This window comes from Azolla caroliniana, unplaced genomic scaffold (genome assembly GCF_043228905.1).
Source record: "Azolla caroliniana isolate FFs.n. ecotype wild unplaced genomic scaffold, voAzoCaro1.0.p SCAF_17, whole genome shotgun sequence".
Lineage (NCBI taxonomy): Eukaryota > Viridiplantae > Streptophyta > Polypodiopsida > Salviniales > Salviniaceae > Azolla > Azolla caroliniana.
The window spans coordinates 15,042,221-15,066,591 of record NW_028230452.1 but is presented as its reverse complement, the minus strand read 5'-3'; positions in this window follow the sequence as shown (position 1 = coordinate 15,066,591).

Genomic DNA, 24,371 nt, shown 5'->3' with positions numbered 1-24,371 from the left:
TCACCATCGGCTTCACGACTGTCGGGTCTACGCACCTGATCTCTCCTGGTGAGAATGCGAAGGCTTTCCTGTGCCTTCCGAGCATTCTCCGAAACCACTCTTCTTCCGCTGGCAGTAGGAACCCGCCCCCACCGATTTTGAGCTCCCGTAGCGTTCTGTCGGTGAAGGTGTGTCCTATGCAAGCCGGATCACGTAAACTGGGGTCCGACGCGACCCCCTTGATTCGCAACTCGCTACCCTCCGGTAAGGGTGCCGCGACTGGCCTTACCTTCCAGTCCACAGTCTTGTACTTCGTGTTAACCCGGGCCGTCCGATCCGACTCGAGCTCTCAACTGAAGTCCGCGATGACTTCGTACATCTCTTCTAAACAAACCGGTATCGTCCGGTCCTCTTTAGGGCCCTCTCTGACCACCTCTCGCAGTATTCCCAAGGTATCGTCGAAGGAGACCGCCTCCACGGCTCCGTTGATTTCCTCGCTGGGCCCGAGAACTCCGCACGCCCGAAGTCGCTCTTCCGCCCTTGTCTTTTCTCGGCCAACGACGCCGACTATCGTACACCCTCCGTTGTCGGAGAAACAAAACTTCCTACTTATGGTACAAGGTTTCTTCGGTTTCGCCTCTATCGTACATTTGTGGGGTTTTCCCGGAGTGTCCGGACTGTCGCGGCCCCACGCCTTGACAACCCTCTCTAAAAATCCTCTCGGTTCTCGCCACCTAGGGACTCGCGGTTTCGCTCGTGGTTCGGTCGCACCGTCAGGAACTGGACCGAATGACGCCCGTCCCGACTCTTGACCCTCGCGTAAGCCGACCCGTTGTCCAGCACCTTGGTATCCATCCGTGCTGCCGTAATGTACGGTTCTCCCAGTATGACCGGGTGTGAGGACGTCTCCTGCACAAAGAAGTGCTGGTCTATCTCGACGTCGCCGATCTTGACTCGCACATTTGGGCAGGCCCCGTGTAGTTCCTCGGTGGCGCGCGTCGCCGCCCGTATCTTCCACCCGTGCTTGGTGTTGATCGGCCATTTCCCCTTCTTGTAGAAGTCCATGGACATCAGGTTTATTTCTGAACCGTGGTCCACCAACGCAACCACCGGTTCCTGAACATCTCCGATCTTCACCGGGGTTTCCGTGGTCGCTCGGGCCCAGTGTGGCCTCGAATAGTGGCTCTCTGCCCACTCGTCTTCCAGCGCCATGTCCTCTATGTGCGTCGTCCGCACCTCCACCGGCCTTTCCGGTTTTGCCTCAGTCGACAGCCTCTTCCTCTTCACCAAGTCCACGATGGAGTCGTGGAACTCCTTCTTGGCAATTCCGAGCACCTCCTACAACGACAGTTCCACCTTGCTGTCGAGGATTCGTTCTTCCAGGACCTTTCGTAGGTCCATGGTCCTTTCGATCTCCATGCCCAAACGGTATCCGCCCTTCTTGTGGTTATCTCGGGCACTGGACTCACCGGCCTCGTTCCGTTTCGGCCCGAATCGGGTTTCGTATCTCTGTGAGGGTCCGGCCCCTCCGGTTTTACCTACCTGTTTGTCTTCAACGAGAGCCTCGTAGTTCTGGCAAGCTGCTTCGACGAAACCCGTCTTTTCTTCAACCGGGTCACTCCACCCGGTTACCTCCTGGACCCGCTTCTCCGCGCAGTCCGCCTCGTCTTTCTTTAGTCGGGCACCGGCGAGGCATTCTAGCACCGTCGGGTAGAACCCGGCTTTGCTCTCCTTCCGGGCCTCGCTGCCACCGACCCGAATACCGGCCGACGCCGAGTAGTGGACGGTCTCCGCATGCCAGGCCGCCGCCTCTTCCATCAACCTTTTCATTCCTCCTCGCCCGTCGTTTCGGTTCAGGGCCCTCCGGGTATCGCTGGCGTGCACCCGACCTTCCCACAGGTACACTACCTGGCTTCTCAAAGGCTCCGCAAAGTCCCCACAGTCTTTCCGGATGTGGCCAACCTCGTCGCACCACATGCACCTATTTCCCGCCGGAGGCCGTCGGTCACAGGCCTGTCCGCCACCTTCCCTCCGAGCCTGGGCGATCTGGAGATCCTTTACCGCCCGTGTCAACTCCTCCAAAGTTGTCCTCCCGGACGAGCCTCTGACCACGCTGGTCAAAGCCGAACCGGTTTCGAGCCACTCCCGGGTCTCTTCCCGTCGCACCTGCGGTATCGGTTTGAGCTTCCTTGCTGCGAGAAGACCCGCCCCAGTAAACCCTTGTATCAGCCCACTCCCACCGTTTGTCAAAACAGCCGCAGACTCTTTTTACCGCAGCCCGATCGGCCGTCAGCCCGTCTTCGGTTTCCAGTAAGGAGCCCACTTGCTCCCATCCCATGCGTCAACTGATTTGACAAATAGTAGGACACGACTTGTGTCCAGAACGGTCCGATCGAGCGCCGAAAGGCGCGCAAAGCAATCCTCAAACTCCCGGAGGAGTGCCGACGCATTTCTCCCTTTGTCGGGGGACTCCACCCACTCCATGAAGCCCCGCTTCGAAAGTTGAGGCGCGTCATCCAGCCCGTATTTCTCCAGGAGCCGTCCTTCGAACTCCTCCCAGGTCCCGCTCTCCGCCCGGACCTCGAGCACCTCTGCATGGATGCCCAACATCGCCACTCGAGGGAATCCGGCAAGATGCCTCTCTTCTGGAATATCCCTCATCAACATCTCCGCCCGGTAGGATGCCAAATAACTCATGGCATCCTTTCCACTGAACCGGCCGATCATACTAACGATCGCCTCAATAGCCCTGTCAAGGGCGCCGGTGCCCTCGCGCGCGCTCACTATCCGGTCCACGGCCGAAGCCATGGCCTCTGCAAGATCCGACCCCCTCATCTTTGGCTCCTCTGCGACCTTGTTCACGTCGGGTTCACCAAATATGTCGCGTTACTACGCGCGTGCGTGGAGAAACGAGGCGGAACCACCGGGGTCTTGAACCGAAGAGCAGGTGATAGGAGGGGAAAGAGAAAGAGAGAGACGACCGGTTACATATGAGCAAAGAAACACAGGGACACGGCCCGTCAACGCGGAAAACACGAATGGACACAGAGACAGAGAGACACGAATGTTTGTATATTATCAAATGACACCCAAAAAAAACAACAGAGCACGCGAGCGGTTACAACCGAACAGGCCGGCGAACAGATGCCGATGCCTGTTCGTCTGCGCACGAAAGGGGATAGGATGGAGGTGCTGCCGGAAGCATACGGGCGTTCCTCGAAGCAGCGCGAGCCTCCCGAAAACCTGCAGAGAAGAGCAATAGAGAACAAACAGAGGAGAAGCGTTCGGTTACGGTCCGACAGCACTTCGTCCTCCTCAATGCGCGATCCCCCTTCTCCCCGCGTCTCCCTCTCTTTTATGGCTTGCAGAAGGGAGCCGTCTCCCTCATTTATTTCCTACCTACCGAATCTAACTACCCAGGATATATCTATGTACCTAATTCCCTATTATATACATTAAAGGGCGCGCACGTGTGAAGAGCCGGTTCACGCGCTCTATGCACCGATTGTGCTAAGGGACGGTTTTCTTCACGACAACGTGTGCAACAACTCGAAGCAACAACAAGGACCCAGTATGCAAGGGATTCATAAAGAACCCAAGATCGTCCTTCCCATGAAATTCCATGGAACGTGATCGTAGTTTAGAGGATTCCTTAATTAGGTATGATTAGTCATTCAAATGCATCCTTCTCGATATCCTACCGATGCATCACGAGTGGGTTTAGTAGGTACGTTGTTAAGTGGCTCAGCTTTGGTATGGTTCTATCCTTGTTAGAAAAGGAATCTCCTTTACTAAATAATTTTGAAGAGTTTTTTTAAGTGAGTTTAAAGCCTGTTTTGGAGATACTGACAGCATAAGGACATCAATCAGCAAAATCCGACGATTATGTCAAGGTGATCATCTAGCCTCCGCATACGTTGCAGATCCTGGGATGACCAAGCACTAATGGAGCAATTTCGTTATGGTCTACATAAAGATGTGAAGGATTTACTCTTGACCTTCCCCGAAGAACCAAAGTCATTGATAGAAGCAATCAGTCGCATAGTGAGATACGACAACCTCTTTCCGAACAACGTTCAGAATGTTTGTTCCGGATGCCAAGGGCAAGATTAGAGCCCACCTATGCCTCAATGGTAGCAAAAACTTTTCCAAGGGAGTCATATAATGTGTCTCCAGTGAATACTCCAACTCCGATGGAAATTGACACTACACGTTGTCGTGGACCATTATCGGAAGAAGAAAAGCAACGACACCGAGCAAATCGACTATGTCTTTATTGCGGTGGACTAGGGCATATTGCAGTGAACTATCCCCATAGGCCAAGAAGACAGGTAAACCAAATAGTTGGTAGTTCTAATTGTACTAAACCCGAGTCTATTTCAGTAGGAATATCTGATAGTCCTAATAGTACTAATAGCCCAAATCTATCGAACAAATTTGATGTCCTTAGTCAGTTAGAAGAAGAGTTAAATGACTAAGTCCAACCAAAATAGGAGCCGTTTGGTTGGACAACCCTAGATCTGTGCAACCCATTAGTGGTTCCATTCCCTCTAAGCAAGTTAGCAATGTGTTCTTAGTCCAAGTAACAGTTAGTACTAAAAGTACCTCTCCAGTACATGTCTCAGCACTCCTAGATTCCGGAGCTAATTCTTGCTTCATGGATAGGAATTTTGCCCAAGCTCATCAGATATCCCTAAGAAAACTCCAGTGTCCAGACTTTGTAGTAATCATTGATGGTCGTCCCATTGCTTCCGGAAATAACATAGAAGAGTTAGAGCCTGTTAATATTGTCCTAGATAATTTAGTGTGCGTAGTAACATTTAATATAATTAGTATCCCAGAATATCCCATTGTTTTGGGATTACCATGGTTCGAATTACATAACCCAAACATAGATGGGAGAACAAGAGAAATCTAGTATTGACAAACCCGAGGATCTACTCATAAGATTGCAACCATTTCGCTACATTAGTTGCGTGAGGAAGGACACAAGGAAGAAAAGTTTCTCTTCGCAGTATCAGTAAAACCCTCCAACACCACTAAAGAGGAGTCCACCGTTCAACTTCCAAAGAAGTATTGTCATTATGCCGATGTGTTTGATAAAGTACAACCCAATACGTTTCCTCACCATCGACCATATGATTGCCCCATTGATTTACAACTAGGAAAAGAACCACCATGGGGACCGATGTACAATTTTTCACCAACCGAGCTAGAAGTCCTTCGAGCCTATATAGAGGAGAATTTGGCAAATGGTTTCATTTGACATTCGAAATCTCCAACCAACGCACCCATTTTCTTCGTCAAGAAAAAGGATGGATCACTTCGTCTCTTCGTAGATTACCATGGCTTGAATAAGGTCACCATCAGGATTAGGTATGCACTTCCCCTTATCTCAAGTCTTTTAGAACGGATCAATGGTGCAAGGTTCTTCACAAAGATCGACTTACGAGGAGCATATAATCTCGTACGGATTCGACTAGGAGATATATGGAAGACCACGTTTCGCACTAGATATGGGCACTTCGAGTATATGGTCATGCCATTCGGCCTCACTAATGGGCCAACAGTCTTCCAACAGATTGCAAATGATATATTCCAAGATCTCTTGGATGTTTGTTTGATCATCTATTTGGATGATCTATTGGTTTATTCGAAGACCCAAGAAGAGCATGATTCTCATGTGCTGTTAGTACTAAAACAACTTTGAGAACATGGTCTTTATGCAAAGCTGGAAAAATATAGTTTCGGGTGTAACCGGGTAGAATTTCTAGGCTATGTCATTTCCTCGAAAGGCATCTCCATGGATCCAACTAAGGTCAAAATGGTGGTAGAGTGGCAAACTCCGCGTTCATTGCGAGATGTGCAATGCTTTTTAGGTTTTGCATATTTCTACCACAAGTTTATACAGGATTACTCAAAGCTTGTTCTGCCTCTCACACAACATACCAGGAAGGGACAATTGTTCGTTTGGTCTGAAGAAGCAGACATGGCTTTTGAGAGTCTTAAGAAGGCATTTACATCAGCTCCTATTCTAGCTCATGTTGATCCTGAAAAACCATTCATCATTGAAGCAAACGTGTCGGATTTCGCCTTAGGTAGAATTCTGTCACAAAAAGGCGATGATGAAAAGCTACATCCTGTGGCTTTCCACTCATGCAAGTTTGACGCTGCCGAATGAACTATGAAATTCATGATAAGGAGCTATTAGCAATAGTGGACTCTTTTACGCAATGTAGGAATTTTCTAGAGGGATCTTCTCATCAAGTCACCGTATTGAATGATCACAAAAACCTTGCCTACTTTTAGAATGCTCGTGTGTTAAATCGATGTCAAGCTTGGTGGGCCGAATTCCTCACTCGTTTCGACTTCAAAATTACATATCGTCCGGGGAAGAAACAACGGAAGGCAGATGCATTATCACGGTGCTCGTATCTAGCACCGCGTCTTGGCCAGCCAACTTTCGATAACCAAAAGCAAGGAATCCTGGGACCGGCACGATTGCAAGCAATGCAGGTCTTCGGTATGCCCTTGGATTCCTACGTTATTGATACCATACGTGAGGACTTGAAGATAGATTCTTTCACGCAAGCCATTCTAGCACAAATTGATCCCTTTCGAGCATCTTGTTCACAGTCACAATAACCAGGTTTGAATGTTATGATGGATTACTATTCTTTAAGAAACTCTTGACATATGTTCCTAATGGTTCTTGTCGCCTTCGAGTAGTCCAAAACTGTCATGACACATATATACAGTTGGGCATTTTGGTAGTACTATAACATTAGATTTAGTACAATGATCATTCTAGTGGCCCCATATGCGACAATTTGTCGAAGCTTTTGTTCGGACTTGTGATACATGTTTCAGAGCAAAAATGCCAAGGCATCATCTGGCATATGGTTTATTAAAACCATTACCAATTCCAAGCAAGCCATGGCAATCCATTGCTCTAGATTTCATCACAGATCTTTCGGTCTCTAAGGGATTCGATACGATCTTAAGAGTAGTAGATTGATATATGAAGATGGCCCATTTCCTGCCATGTACTAAGGAAATCTCCAGTGAAGAAACCGCCAAAACTGTCATGCGTGAAGTATGTCGGCATCATGGCCTTCCTAATAGTATCATCAGTGACCGTGAACCCCAGTTCGTCTCGAAATTCTGGAAACACCTCTTTAAAATGCTCAAGGTCACTTTCAGAATGCTCGTGTGTTAAATCGACGTCAAGCTTGGTGGGCCATCCTCGATTCCAAGATTGTTCGCAACAAGCTCTACTATTTAGTCGATTGGCTAGGATATAATCCCAACGAGCGTACTTGGGAACCAATAGAGAATGTGACCAATGCTCGTGCTCTTCTTGAAGACTTCCATCGTCAATATCCAGACAAACCGAGTCCTCAATCCAAAGCGACTCCTGACACTCGTCGTTTTAAAGGGGGGATAGTGTCATGATATGGAAAGACTCGAACCCATGACCTTATGATACATAAGTCGAGCTCTTGACCATTAGAATATATGTTGTAATACCAAAGATATTATTTTCATTTAAGTTTTACTATAGAAAATTGATGTATATTCCAAATTTCTCTGGAACATTCTAGAAAGTTCAGAAGTACTCCTGAGAACACTACAAAAGGAGGCACAAGGCATTATTTCGAACCAAATCGGTTCAACACTAGTCTTAAGCCTCCTAGACATCCTTGTATATTCTTTTGACATAATATATCCTTGTCATCATCATTCTCTCTCTCTCTCTCTCTCTCTCTCTCTCTCTCTCTCTCTCTCTCTCCTTCTCTCGAGTGTTCTACACGCTCTTTTCCTCTTAGTACTAATATTCATCTCTTAGTACTAATTTTCTCTCTGTCTCAGTACTATTCCTAACACTTATCGTAGTCCCATCATATTCCTCAGTGCTCTTCTAGGATTGGCTTCGTCATGCAATCGGCGATGTTCACCTCGGTGTTGATCTTCCAAACTTCGTGCTTCTTCTCTGTTACGAGGTCCCGGATATGATGTGTAGAAAGTAGCGTGCGGAACCAAGTATGAAGACAGAACAGAGGAAGGAAACTCAGGTTCAATGGAGAGCTTAGGCTTACATGGTATACGCGGGAGAGACAGAGAGAGAAACACAAAAAACTATATTCAACAATAATACTCAATCTCTGTACATAAGACATGCTCAGTGAACACTTTTATACAAGCCCTAGAAGGACTGACCGAAGTACTGACAGTACTTCAATGCTCATCAAGAGCCCCTACACTAACTCCCAAATATATTCCTCACGGAATATCTTTCCTAATGACCTCCCGGTTTATGTACTCGGCCTAACCGATCGGTCCCAACCGATCCGGTCCTCGACTTCTTCAGCCGATCCGGCCGATGTTGAGCTTGTCTCTCAACACTCCCCCTCAAGCTCAACTTGAGGCTCTTCGGGATCTTCACAGCACCGGTTCCTCCTGGCTTCTCGCCTCGCTCGCGCTCCTCGACCTGTTCGACTCCGCGCGCTTCGACCCTTCCGGTCGGCTTGTCTGCTCATGTGGCCCTCATCAGCTCTTCTATTGTTACGGTGTTGACGCTTCTTTTGCTGCCTTTTCTTCCGCTTGGACCTCGGTTGATTCAACGTGTCTGAATCAAACATCCGAACCGACTCGGCTACCTCCGATCGGTTTTCGCTCTCGTCTGAGTTGGTTGTCTCCAACTCGTCTTTGGTCTTCTCGCCCTCGATGGTGTCATCTTCCCCATGCGTGGTTGGCTTCGGCTCTCTCCTTCGGTTGCTTCCCTTCTGTCCTCTTCCGAACTTTTCCGCGGGTCCGCCCTCGGCTTCTTCAGCCGATCCGAAGTCGCCCTTGGCTTCTTCAGCCGATCCGAAGTCGCCCTCGGCTTCTTCAGCCGATCCGTCTTCAACCGAGTCAACAACCGAGTCAACCGACTCGGTGTCATGGTCACCGCTCCTTCCTTGCTGCCTTGCTTGGTCGTTCGGGACTGTTCTCCCCCTCAAGTTCAGCACGTCGAGGTGACGCAACCAGAGCGCACCTGAGAATTGCCGCAACTTGTCCAGACCAAGAGGCTTTGTGAAGATGTTGGCAGTCTGCCGATCCGTCGAAACGTACTGAAGTTCGACTTCACCGGAAAGGACACGCTCACGGACGAAATGGTAATGCACCTCAATGTGCTTGGTCCGTGCGTGAAAGACGGGGTTCTTCGCGAGTTGGATGCTGTTGACGTTGTCGCAGTAGATCGTCGTTGGATCGGACACCTCCTCTTGCAGGTCCTTAAGTAGCCGCTTCAACCATATGGCTTCGCATGTCGTGACAGCCGCTCCTCGGTACTCAGCTTCGATGCTCGACAGTGCAACTATCGGCTGCTTCTTATTGCTCCACGCGATCGCGGTACTCCCGAGGGAGAACGCGTATCCAGACGTGGATCGGCGATCGGCGGCGTTGCCAGCCCAATCAGCATCGGTGTAGCCGACTAACTGCGCGGCTGCACCGGTCTGATATAGCAGTCCTCGGTCCTTAGTGCCGTTGACATACCGAAGTATGCGTTGCGCACACTAAAGGTGCTCCTCGGTAGGTCGCGCCATGAACTCACTGACCACCCCGACCGGATAACTGAGGTCGGGTCGGGTGATGGTCAAGTATATAAGGCTTTCGACAATTTGTCGGAACCTCCTCGGGTCGCATACCTTTCCCGTATCGGGACGAATCTTGACGGTTCTGTCCAGAGGAGTCGAGATGGACTTACAGTCGGCCATCCCGAGTTTGAAGAGCATACTCAGCACGTAATGACGTTGGCTGATCAATATGCCTTCGGGGGTACGGATCACTTCGATCCCAAGGAAGTAATGAAGGTCCCCCAGATCCTTCATGTCGAACGATGCCGCAAGCTGGAGCTTCACGCGATCGATTTCACCGAGGTCGGCGCCGGTGATGACCAAGTCATCAACATATAGTAATATACTAACCGGTCCGAGTCGACCTTTCCGGATGAACACGGAAGAGTCCGATTTTGACGTGACGAAGCCCATCCGACGCAATTGTTGCGTGATCTGCGCGTTCCAGGCACGCGGGGCTTGCTTCAGTCCGTAAAGGGACTTCTTCAGTCGGCATACTGCCGAGTTCGTTCCGGCGTGAAATCCGGGGAGCTGTACCATGTACACCTGTTCCTCAAGGTCACCTTGCATCGGTCTGACTCGTTCCTTTCCGTGCCGGAATCCGACACTTTCTTCTTCCCTTTCTCTTTGCGCGTAAGCCGTCTCCTCGGCTTCCTGCGCGGGGAATGCACGGCCGAGTCTCCACTACTCGCCGGCTCTTCATCGGACTGGTCGTACCGACTCAGTCGTCCAATCGGTCCACTTAACCGGAGTGAAATCGGACTCTCTTCGCGGGTCTCGATTTCGGGCTCATTCAAAGGCATCTCGGCCTCACTGACCTCATCGTCAGAGCTCGTATTGGAGTCGGGGTTCCGAGTCGAGGGCGGGTACAAGGACGCGGACTCGTCAAACACAACGTCGCGGCTGACACGCGCTTGTTTGGTGCGAGGGTTATAGCACTTATAACCCTTCTGCTCGTCCGAGTAACCGACCAAGATGCACTTCTAGGCCTTTGCGTCCATCTTCCTCCTTTTCTCCTTCGGTACATGCACATACGCAATGCTACCGAACACCCTCAAGTGTCGCAAGTTCGGCTTCGTTCCGAAATATAGCTCGTGCACCGACACTTTGTCTCCAATCCGGTTCTGGATGTATACCGCGGTCCTTACCGCCTCGGCCCAGTAGAACTTGGGCAAGCTCTTCTCCTCCAGCATTGCCCGTGCCACTTCCACAACTGACCGATTCTTTCTCTCGGCCACACCGTTCTGCTTTGGCGTGTATCTACAACTGAATTCGCGCCGAATTCCCATTTGTTGTAGGTAACCGTTGAATTGACTGGAAAAGTACTCTTTCCCGCCATCCGACCGCAGACACTTGATCTTTCGTCCCGTTTCGGCTTCCACGAACCCTTTGAGGTCCCGGAAACAGTCGAAGACTTCGCTCTTCCTCTCAATGAGGTAGATCCATGTGTGCCGTGTGTGGTCGTCAATGAAGGAGACAAAATATCGGCTCCCGCCAAGACTAACGTTTTGTGCCGGCCCCCACACATCCGAGTGTATAAGGTCGAGCTTGTTCCAGCTCCGGTTTCGCTCGTTGGGGAAAGGAAGTCGGTGTTGCTTCCCGAGCTGGCAGGCTTCACAATTTGTGCCTTTCGGCCACTAAACTTGGGCAATCCGAACACTACCTGTTTCGATTGCAGATCTTGAAGCCGTTGGTGGTTGACGTGGCCTATCCGCTTGTGCCACAAGTCGATGTCCGACTCGGTCTTTTGTCCCTTCGCGAACATTGCGGTGCCACCGTCAGTGGAGTCGAGGATGAACATCCTCCCGTCTCTGCGCCCTTGCGCAATCACATGGCCTTCTTCCTTAATGAAGCACCCGAGGTGTGTAAACCGAACCTCCATCCCTTGGTCGACGATCTGTCCGACCGAGACCAAGTTCTTCGTGATTGTCGGAACGTGCAGCACGTTCTTGAGTTTCCCTTTCTGCCCGACATGGCTAAGGGGAACTTCTCCGACATTCGCGATCGGATGCGGAGTGTCGTCTCCTATTGCGACTACTCCAGGTTGTATCGGTTTTTCAAGGTACGAGAACCACTCCTTATGGCTCGTCATGTGGTTTGACGCGCCGGAGTCTATGTACCACACCTCGTCCGATCTCGGGGTGCTCTGCTTCATTGAGTTTGCTTCGTGTCTCGTCACGAAGACAGACCCTTCTCCGGCTCTCCCGGAGTCTTCAGCGTAGTGCGATCGCTGAAGATTTCCCTTGTCGATATGTCTGGAGCCGTTCCCGGAACCAGTTCTCTCCGAATCGGCGCGCTTCTTCCACCACTCACTTTCCCTGTGGCCTTTCTTGCCACAATACCAGCACTCCGCGATGGCCTTCCCTTGCCGGTTCTCATCGCTTCGACTCCCCCTGTTTCCAGAGGGTCTGGAGTTGCTGTCGGCATCACTTCGGTGCCTTCTTCCTTGATCACGTCGGCCGCCTCCATTGCGCGCCGACTCACCTTGTCCGCCATGACCATGGGGCCTTTCTCCCTCCGTTGACAACATCTTGCTGTTGGTGTGCGTGCTCGTCGACGCACCCGCGTGGTTCTCCTCTACCAGGAGCATCGACTGTAAGTCGAAAAAGGACGTCGTATTCTCCCGGGTACACACAGCCGTTCGGAACGCTCCGAACTTCGACGCCAAACCTCCGAGACAGATCTGGACCATCTCGCTCTCCTCGATGTTCACCTCATGCGTGGATTCCGCAAACCACGCACTTTACGCATAACGCGTGGATTCCGCAACCGCACAACGAAGCCGCGAAGAGCCGATCTACCGCGCAAAGCCGCGAAGAAAGACACAAGCTGAAGCATAGACTTATATGTCACTGAGGAGGCCGTTATATCAAAACAGATCAACTTTATTCTCTGTCCTTTCGGACAGGGATGCACATCGATTCCCTAGACAATTAATACCCTTCCTAGTATATATGTACATCAACCGATCTATTCCTAGCTATGTACAATTCATAAACGCACACACGTGCGAAAAGGATTGGGTCACGCCTCCTCGCCTTGATTCCTCCTAGGGGCGGTTTTCTCCATGACACCGAGTTAGTAAACCCTTCGAGCATGGGTTTTCTAACACTATACCTAAGACACACACCCGAGGTGCCTTTCAAGTACCTAAGTATCCATTTCATTGTTGCCTAGTGTTCTCTACCTGGATTACTCATATATCGGCTTACTACCCCCACAACAAATGTTATGTCTGGTCTTGTACAAACCATAACATACATTATGTCCCTCCGGATGGGAAGGAAGAAGAACAGTGCCGATGAACAAACTCTGTGTCATCTATGTGTGCGCGTGGGACCTCCGTTTGGGGTCTATTGCCGGTTTGCCAGTTGTAATCGTTGTTGTCATTGCAATTGAATCTTCTGTTCCCTTCTCTCTTTGTGTGTTTCTGTGAGTCACTCTCCCTCTTCTTTCCCACGCTCCTTGGTTCAGGGCCCCCGCAGTCCCACCTCATTTCACACACGAGAGCGTAACGGTCTGATCCAGCACTGACAACCTAGCGAATCGTTGTTCGAATTCCTGGAGGAGCACCGACGTGTTCCTCCCCTTTCCAAGGCTCTCAACCCAAGCCAGGAAGTCCCACTTCAACAACTGAAGCGAATCATTGTACCCGTACTTCTCGAGGAGCCACCCCTCGAGCTCCACCCAAGCTTGGCATCCGGCCAGCACCTCCGCATGGATGCTCGGCATCACCACTCGAGGGAATCTGGACAACCGTCTGTCCTCTGGGATGTCCCTCATGATCATTTCGGCCCAATAGGCCTCCAAATAGCTCGCGGCATTCTTTCCATTGAATCGGCCTATGGTGCCGACAATCGATTCTATGGCCCTATCAAGGGCACCCGTTCCCTCATGAGCACTCACTAGCCAGTCGACGGCTACTGCCATAGCTTCAGCAAGCTTGGATCCCCTCATCCTCAACTCCTTTGTCGCCTTCTTTCATGTCGGGTTCACCAAATATGTCATGTTGTTACGCTCTCGCGTGTGAAATGAGGCGGGACCGCGGGGGCCCTGAACCAAGGAGCGTGAGAAAGGAGAGGGAGAGCGATTCACGGAAACAGAGAGAGAGAGAGAGAGAGAGAGAGACGGGAACGGAAGATTCAATTTCAATCTCAACAACGATTACAACCGGCAAGCCGGCAACTGACCCAAAACGGAGGTCCCACGCACACACACGGACGACACAGAGAATGCAGCAGGAGCCTCTGCTGGAAGCACACGGGCTTACACGCAGCAGAGGCAACCGTCACCGAAAAGTGGCAGAGATCAATGGTTGAGGAGGAGAGAGCTCAGTTCCCAGTCCGACAGCACTTCGTCCTCGCCAAAACGCGCTATATTCTTCTTCTTCTCCCCTGCCCTGCGGCAATGGCCGCATGTGAAGCCGTAGGGCTCAAAAGGATACTCAAGGATATGGGCGTACCCATCAAGGATCTGACTTCCCTTTACTGCGACAACATGAGCAGTATCTATCTGGCTCGGAACCCGGTGTTCCACGTGCGGACAAAGCACATCGAAGTGCACTATGACTTCATCTGAGAGCACGTTCTAGCTAGCTATGTCGACCTACAACACATTAGCACCAATCTTCAAACGAACGACATCTTCACTAAAGCCTTAGGAGCCGACAAGCTATGGCAATTTATGAACGATCCCTGACCTGCCAAGCTTGAGGGGGAGTACTAAAGATAGTGAAGACGCTACGCAATAACGTGTGGATTCCGCAAACCGCACACATTTGGAATAATGCGTGGATTCCGCAAACCACGCACTTTACGCAATAACGCGTGGATTCCGCAACCGCGCAACGAAGCCGCGAAGAGCCGATCTACCGCGCAAAGCCGCGAAGAAAGACACAAGCCGAAGCATGGACTTATATGTCACCGAGGAGGCCGTTATATCAAAACAGATCAACTTTATTCTCTGTCCTTTCGGACAGGGATGCACATCGATTCCCTAGACAATTAATACCCTTCCTAGTACATATGTACATCAACCGATCTATTCCTAGCTATGTACAATTCATAAACGCACACACGTGCGAAAAGGATTGGGTCACGCCTCCTCACCTTGATTCCTCCTAGGGGCGGTTTTCTCCACGAAACCGAGTCAGTAAACCCTTCGAGCATGGGTTTTCTGACACTATACCTAAGACACACACCTGAGGTGCCTTTCAAGTACCTAAGTATCCATTTCATTGTTGCCTAGTGTTCTCTACCCGGATTACTCATATATCGGCTTACTACCCCCACAACAAATGTTATGTCTGGTCTTGTACAAACCATAACATACATTATGTTGGGAAACAGGTCCCTCCGGATGGGAAGGAAGAAGAACAGTGCCGATGAACAAACTCGGCCGAGGCCGAAACCGGATGAGGAGTACCCGGCTACGGAGAGCCAGATGGTGCAGGCCCGGTATGAACCGGATGAGGAGTACCCGGCTACGGAGAGCCGGATGGTGCAGGCCCGGTATGAACCGGATGAAGAGACATATTCGTAAATATGTTTCTGAGAGCCCATCGAGGCTACATTTGTAAATAGCCGAAAAGTCATATTAGTATAAATATGACTTAGGGCAAACTTTTAGTAACCGTTAGTTGCTGTTATTTTTCCTTGTTGGTGCAAGAAGAAGAGAGAGAGCGTAACTGTACAGAGAGAGAGAGAGAGAGAACGAGGTCGTTGCCTCTGTTGTAACCGCCTCCTGTGGCGAAGATCGTGAGCACAAGGTCGTTGCCTCCGTGGACTCACTGTTTGTACATTCTTACATAGTGACAGTTTGTAGCCTGTGGACTGCCGTAGTTTTTCCCCTAGTTTGGGGTTTTCCACGTAAACCTCCTGTGTAGTGTGTGTATCTTCTCTCACTTCGTGTCGTGCATTTGTTTCCCGTTTTCTGCGTATGAAAAGAAGCTCGGTTGTGGCCGAGCGTTGGACATAAGGAGCGTTTGAGTTCCCGTCACATTAAACTACCGACGGTTGAGGCATATGGTATTTTCTTCATCTTAGCCTTTTTGTTCTCCCCTCTCGGGCATTGCTTGACATTCAACTTGAAGTTGATCGGCAACAAAGAGCCGACTGGCTTTGACTTCGACATGTCGAATCTTTGTAGGATCTTCATCACGTATTTCTCTTGTGAGAACCACAACACTTTCTTAGTTCTATCTCGAACTATGTGCATACCTAAGATCAGCTTTGCTGGTCCAAGATCTTTAATGGAAAATGACCTGCCTAGTGCTTTCTTCAAGATCACGATCCTCTTCGTGTCTTGTCCGACTATGAACATGTCATCCACATATAATAAGAGAATCAAGAAGTCACCTTCTTCATAACTTTTGACGAACACATAGTGATCAACCTGTGTTTTCTAGAACCGGTGTTCCATCATGAAGGATTCAAACTTCTTGTACCATTGGTGTGGAACTTGTTTCAGCCCATACAAGATTTTCCTCAGTTGACACACTAGGTTCTCTTTCCCCTTCTCCACAAAGCCTTTGGGCTGCTGCATGTAGATCTCTTCATCCAACTCCCTGTGCAAGAATGTCGTCTTGACATTCAACTGTTCGATCTCCATATCCATTCTCGTAGCAATGCTTAGAATAGTTGAGATGAATGTCATCTTCACGCCTTGTGCGAATATTTCGTCGAAGTTGACACCCTTTTTCTGTTGAAACCCCTTCACCAATTTCTCTAGTCTTCACCTAGTAGAGCCATTTGTTTCTGAGTGCTCTCTTACCTTTTGGTAGTTCTACCAAATCATAGGTTAGTTCTCATGCAAGGAGTCCATCTCATCTTGCATTGCGCTCAACCATTTCTCCTTGTGCTCATTAGCTATGGCTACTTCATAGCACTCTGGTTCACCTTCATTAGTCAAGAGGATGTATTGGCTGGCATATGTCATCGGTGCCCTCCTTTCTTTGAGTGCTCCTTCCACTCGTTGTCAGCTTCAGTTCAAATGTCTCTGTCGGCTCTACTCTTAACTCAAATTCATATGCGTCAATCAGTTGTTGGGAGTTTAACTGATTCCGACTCATAGTCCTTGATTGACTTCAATAGGTCTGTCGACTCCGACTCATCTGTATTGGTCGGTTGCGCCGAGTCCATAGAATCGGATGCGGTTGTGCTGACTGGTTGTCTTCGAATAGTCGACTATGTCAGTTCACTTGGCCATAAGTCGGTAGTGGTGGGAGTTGACTGGGACGTCGATTCCGACTTCTATTGCATCTAGTCCTCTATTGTCTTATCTTCCAAGAAGACTACATCCTGACTCGTGACTACCTTCTTGTCAACTAAGTCCCACAACTGGTAACCGACCTCATCCTTCGAGTATCACATTAATATGCATGGTTTCGACTTATTGTCGAGCTTCGACCTCTGATCCTTACCCACATGCATATACACTAAGCATCCAAACACCCTCATATGTTGGTAGGAGACATCCTTTCCTATCCACACCCTGTGTGGGACATCACCTTTCAATGGTACTGAGGGGGACCTATTGATCACGTAGACAATTGTGTACATCGCCTCAGCCCAATACAATTTTGGCAATTTAGCATGAGAGAGCATGTTCCTTACTCTCTCCATGATTGTTCGATTCATCCTCTATGCAAGCATGTTCAACTTAGGGGTCTTTGGCACTTTGTATTTGATTCGAATACCTTGAACCTTGCAATAATCCTCGAACTGCCCTTTATATTCGCCACCATTGTCGGTTTGGACCGCCTTCAGCTTCCGACCCGACTCTCGTTCAGTTCTTGCCTGGAACTCCTTGAACATTTTCAATACTTGATCCTTTGACTTCAATACGAAGGCCCATGTCTTCCGAATTTAGTCATCGATAAACGTTACGAAGTAGTTTCCACCTCCTTGCGATGGAGCATCTCCATAGCACACACCATGTGCACTAGTTCCAGTGCAGCTTCTTTTTTGCTTGGTGGTCTTGTGTGGAATGTCGCTCGGTTCTGCTTTCCGGCTAATCAGTTGACACATTTCTCCAAGTGTACTCCTTTCACTTTTGGGAGAAGTTCCTGGTCGGCAAAATGTGCATTCCTTTCTCACTCATGTGGTCGAGCCTCTTATGCCATAACTCTCCACTCGAGTCAGTTGCCACATTCACTTCCGACTTGCATAGTCGGGCTTGCATCATATACAACGTGCCTTCTTTTTGTGCTCGTGCCACTACGAGATTTCCACGGCAGATCTTCCACTTACCGTTTCGGAAATCACCATTATAGCCTTCGACGTCCAATCTTCCCATCGATATCAGATTCAATTTAATATTAGGGACATGTCGAACTTCCCTCAACATTAGTCGAGAACTAGTCGACGTCGTTAGGCACACGCTTCCAATGCCGGCTATCTTGCACTCTCCATGATCTCCCATCTTTACATAGCCATGATCCCTAGCTATGTAAGTCAAAAAACACTCTCTCGATGGAGTTATGAGGAATGATGCACCTGAGTTGATTACCCAGGTGCACTCTTCGCTTGCAAGATTTGTGCTTGCCTGCTTACAAATGAACAGAATCCTGGGTTTGACATTATTACCGACACTCTTGTCCTTCTTAAGGTGTCGATAGTCCTTTTGAAAGTGTCCAAGCTTTCCACAATAGAAGCATGTTAGCTTACCTCTGGACTTGGATTTGGCATGAGACTTTTCTCTCCTTGGTGGACTCCTTTGTCGGTTCATTCCTCTACAGGTATGTTGAGTCAAGTTTGAATCCAACTGGGCCAAGACACCCTTGTCCTTCCTTCTAGTCTCCTCGTTCAAGATGCTTGTCTTTACCACTTGTAGAGACAAATTCTCCTCTTGACACGAGGTGTTGAGGGTCACCACTAGATTCTCCCAGTTGTCTAGCAGGATACACAATAGGAGGACGACCTGCATTGCATTCTCAAGGGGAAACTTGGTTGCGGCAAGTTGATTCACATACCCCATGAATGTGCTGATGTGCTCGACTATGCTTTCCCCATCCCTGTATTTCAGCCTCACGATCTTCCTCATCAGGGATGTTTTGTTGAGGGTGTTCTTCCACTCATATAAGCTTGACAGCTTCTGCCACATCTCGTAGGCATTTGTATCGTTCGCCACATGTTGAAGGACACTTACATCGACGCACTATCGGATGGTGGCCACCACCTTTCTGTTAAGAAGTTTCCATTACGACTCTAAAACCCATGTGGGTATTTCAGCTTTGTTGATTGGCGCATACAAGTCTTTGACTATGAGAAGGTCCTCCATCTTTATCTTCTAGTCTACATAGTTCTGAGAGTTTAGAACTATCATCCCTGGGAAGCAAGCCGCTCACACCTCCTTCCATCTTTAACCTTGCTCTGATACCAATTTGACGGGATTCAATCCCTATATTCGTAGGAAAGTTCGACTGGGAGATACACAACAATACAATGAGATGGAAAAACAACAAATACACAATACACAGTGTTTAACATGGAAACCCTAACTAGGAAAACCACGAGAGAAAAAGAGATCCACTTACAAGAGAATACAGAAAAAATGGTTACAATCTTCGCTTATGAACATAGAGGATAACCCACTTAGGGTTCTTAACAAATTCCTTGAACTTTGTTGCCGCTCTCTCCTGCTCATGCACACTCTCTTCTATGTCACGCTCTCTCAATAGAGGCTCGCAACCTATTCTATTCTACACCCTCTCTATGTTTGCCCTAAGTGTATTTATACTTGTACACTATATGGGCTATTTACAAATGTAGATACTGCTATTGTCATTCCTATTATAGCAGTAATAGTTATTCAGCTGACAGATCGACTAATCGACTCCAGCGTCGACTGTCCAATTGGCCCGACTAGTCGACCTTATCTTCGACCATCCGGTCGGCCCAACTAGTTGGTTGTGACTTCAACTTGGACTAACCTATTGTCGACTCCTCTAGTCGACTCTCCATGTCTTCAATTGTTGGCACTCGGCCCGACCAGTTGGCTACTCCCATAGGAGGGATATATTCCTAACATGTCGTCCACGTAAATGATGAGGAAGATGGGTGACCCATCTTGAGTTGTTTTGGTAAAGAGGCAATGGTCCTCATTGCACTTTGAGAAGCTAACCGATTGGATAAAGTTGTCGAACTTCTCATACCATTGTCGCGGTGCCTTATTTAGGCCATAAAGACTCTTCTTGAGTTGACACACTGGATGTTCCTAGCCAGATACCACAAAGCCTTTCGGCTACTCCATATAAATTTCCTCCTCAAGGTCATCATGGAGGAAAGCCATTTTAACATCTAGCTGAATCAACTCCAATTCCTCAGCTACCACTACACCGAGTAGGAATTGAAGGGTGGTCATTTTCACCACTGGTGAAAAGATTTTGTCGAAGTTAATGCCATATTCCTGTCGGAAACCCTTTGCTACTAGTCTGGCCTTGAATTTTGGGGTGGCCAAATCGGATGTCTCTTTTAATCTGTAGACACACTTGCACGGAAGAGCACGTCAATTTTTCGGTAGTTCGACCAAGTCCCAATTCTTGTTTTCCCGAATGGAGTTCAATTCTGACTCCATCGCTAGATGCCATGTGGCCAAATCAGCTGATGTCGATGCTTCTTCATATGACTTCGGTTCTCCTGCGCCCGTGAAGAAGAGTCCAAGAGAGTACCTCTCCAGGGGTTGCGACAGTCTCTCAGATATTCGAGGTATGACTAGACTAATCGCATCGGGTGTCGGAGTCAGATGGGTCAAAGCCAAATCGTTCGGTTGTGCCGAGTTAGTCGGTGCTAGAGGATTCGGCTACCTGTGAAGCTGACCTTGTGTTATGGGTTGGGCCTTCATGAAGGGTCGGCACATCTGAAAAAAAATTACCCTTCGGACTTCAATAGGCCTTTTGGCCATCTTATGCATAGACGACTGATTGAAAACTACATCCGAACTTTAGACAATTTCTCTATGCTCAAGATCCTAGAGTAGGTATCCGAACTTGCCATCTGATCTATAACTGAGGAAAATATATTTCCTAGACCTTGGTTCAAGTTTGCAGCGGTCATCTTTTGGTATGAGGGTGTACGCCTCACACCCGAAAATTCTCAACTTGTTGTAATTCGGCTTATTGCCGGTCCATAATTCCTGAAGTATTCTAAGTCCTAGACACCTAATCGATGACATACTGATTATGTGTATTGCTATAAATAGGACCTCTACCCAGAAGCCATCAAATAGTTCAGAGTGTTGGAGACGGGAAACTATACGTTCTTGAATTGTCTGATTCATTAGTTAGGCAATTTCGTTTTGCTCCAGACTATGTGGTGTCGTGTATTCATGTATGATGCCACGTTGTCGGCAAAATCGAACGAATTCTTCAGACTTGAACTCTCCTCCATTGTCAGTTCGAAGGCATTTCAACTTTCTACAAAGACTGGTTCTCTACCATAGCGAACCATTCAGAAAAGATCAAGACCACCGTATCTTTGTTTTTAATCGGATAAGCCCCCACCTTTCAAGTCAAGTCATTGATAAATTTGAAGAAGTACAAGGCACCGCCGAGAGATTGATGTGGCATAGGGTCACAAACGTCCAAGTGGACCAAATCGAGTGGACTCGATTCTCTCGGTGCTATTGTCGGGTGTGATACGGCTATATGTTTGTCATACTGGCAACTCTCACACAATTGATGATCGGAGAATAAGAGTTTGGGGATGTATCCGGCTCTAGATAAATGCGTTATGCCGACCTTGTTGAGGTGTTCGAGTCATCCATGCCATAGTGATGACACGGGAATATCAACCAGGAACAAGTCACCCTCTCTGAGTGTGACCTACAACGGGTACAGAGAATGTAGTTTCGGTCCTCAAGCAAGCGGGAGGTTCCCTCGATGGAGTGTCCACCCTCCTAATGAGAAGCCAGCACGGATGTTGTCTTCATCCAATTGTCCGACAGAGATCAAAGGTCTTGAGAGCTCAAGTACACACATTCTGTAGTACTAATGTAGAACCACTTGGGAGATTGAGTTCTACGGTGCCGATTCCGATAATAGCGCAGTGCTACGAATTTCCCACTCATACTAAGTCCGAGTGTCGGGCCAAATATTGCTGAAACTGGGATCTGTGAGGGGCCACATGGTAGGACGCACCTAAATCCAAGAGCCATGTGCTCGATTCCTTAGTTGTAAGCAGAACTTTTGATTCGACTGGGTTTTCAATGGATAATACTTCAGTTGAAGAGTCAACATAATTGACCTCCTCATGCCGGCCCTTCTTCTAATCAGCTCGCTAAGCTTTATCATTCTTAGCTTTGAGTGCACGACAATCGGCTTTGATGTGCCCGAGTTTCTTGCAATAGTTGCAGATTTGATTGTCTCGGGACTTGCTCCAACTTCGTTGATTGTTCGGTTGTCGGGAAGAACTTCTTCCTCGATTGTTTGGTCGGTCAGTCAAACCTTGTACTACGAAGTGACATTGGCCGAATCGTTTGCAAATGATTTCCTCTGAGCTGCTTTAGTCAGAATTGCACTCATGACTACGGTGTACTTAACGACAGCAGTCGATGCATTGCACACAGTTGTGACGAAAGTTTCCCATGATGGAGGGAGACTACTCATTAGCAACATTGCTTTCAATTCGTCTTCAATAGTCGTCCCTTGAGCCAAATTTTGGGAACTTAGGCTTTCGTACTCATTGAGGTGTGCCTGGACCGAATCAGATTTTTTCTTCCAAAGGTTCTAAAGGCGATGAATCAAATATATTGTTGTGGCAACTACCTAAAGAATACGATGTGCGAAACCGTGCGAAAAGACACAGAGTATACAATTGATGTTCGGAAACACAACAGTTTGGAAAATGTAGAGAACACAAAGAATGAGAGAGACAGAGAGAGCAGACACAAAATTATATTAAGAGGAATAACACTCTGAACATACTTTGTGCTCAGTGAGCACTTTTTATACAAGCCCTGACGAGTGGGCTGACACAAGTATCGTTAGTACTTGAATGCTCATAAATGAGCCCGACACTAATTCTACGTACAATATTCCTATTTACTGTACTAGGAATATAGTCTATTAACGGCCTACCCGAGTCCCTCACCACACGGCTCTCAGTTCTCGGTCCTACTGCCGATTTGGGTCTCCCTAATCAATCTTAAAACCGATTCGATTCTCAGGTTCTTCAGTCGCTCAATCCGAGTTGAGCTTGCTCGCTCAACTCTCCCCCTCAAGCTCAACTTGAGGTTCCATTGTGTCAGCTTCAACTGGTTTATCACTCCAGCGTCCTTTCCTGGTGCTCCTCATCCAGTCTGATCTTGCGTACCACGACTCTTCCGATCCGACGCTCCTCGACCCGTCTGGTTCCGCGCACCTCGACCTCTACGGATGGCTTGTCTACTATCTTGGCCCTTATCAGCTTCTTTGTTGTTTCCGTGTAGGCGCCTCTTGACCCTTCGGCTCCTCCGTAGTGGTGTCAACTTCAGTTGCCCTTCTTCCAGCGTTGCCCATCGATCCGGCTCTTCCAAATCGAACATTTCGATTGCGTCGGCCAACTCCAATTCACTTCCACTCTTTATCAAATCTGTTGTCTCCGATTCGTCCACTTCCAGACCCTTGATGACATCCGCCCATGTCTTCGTCTTGGTCTTCACTCTGTCGACTCTGTCCTCCTTGACTCTCCCACCGTTCTTGCCCTTCACAGCTTTTCCTCCCCTTTGTTCGGTTGGCTTTGGCTCCCCCTGCATCTGGCTATCCTACGATTAGCCGATCTTCTTCCATTTGTCCACACGTCCACGGCTTCTTTGGCCTGGTTGGACATACCGACTTCTTAAGTCGGACCGAAATCGAATTCATCATCTGACTCGGCTTTTTGGGCTTCGTCTCTCTCTTCTCCTTCTTCACTCCTCCCCCTCAAGTTTTGCATGACGATATGTTGGAGGCCAAACATACCCAAAAAATGCCACAACTTGTCGAGACCGAGAGGTTTGGTGAAGATATTGGCAACTTGTCGATGAGTAGGAACATGCAGTAGTTCAACTTCTCCAAAGAGGATTCGCTCGTGGACCAAATGATAGTGCACTTCGATGTGCTTTGTCCGGGCGTGGAAGACAGGGTTCTTCGCTAATTGGATACTACTAAGGTTGTCGCAATAGATTACGGTTGGCTCGGACACCTCTACATGTAGATCCCATCATAGCCGTTTTAGCCAAATGGCTTCACACGTAGCAACAATCGTCGCTCGATACTCGGCCTCCGTGCTCGGCAATGCCACAATCGGCTACTTTTTACTGCTCCATGTAATCGCCACACTTCCCAATGAAAATTCATATCCAGATGTTGATCTGCGATCGCCGGCATTTCCGACCCAATTAGCATCCGTGTAGCCAACTAACTACTCGGCTACTCCTACCCGATATAGCAACGCCATGTCCATAGTGCCGCTGACATACCACAATATCCTTTGTGCGCACTGAAGGAGTTCAGTCTTGGCCTGTGACATGAATTGACTGATCAAGCCGACCAAGTAACTAAGGTCTAGCCAAGTGATCATCAAGTAAATGAGGCTTCCGACAATCTGTCGAAACCGTGTCAGGTCATACGCCTTTCCCGAATCTCAGCAAAGCTTCACGTTTCTATCCAGAGGGGTTGAGATGGATTTACAATCCGCTATCCTGAACTTGAAAAGCATATTCAGCACATAATGGCATTAGCTGATTAATCTGCCTTCGGGGGCACGGATCACTTCGATCCCGAGGAAGTAATGAAGGTTTGCAAGATCCTTCATTTCG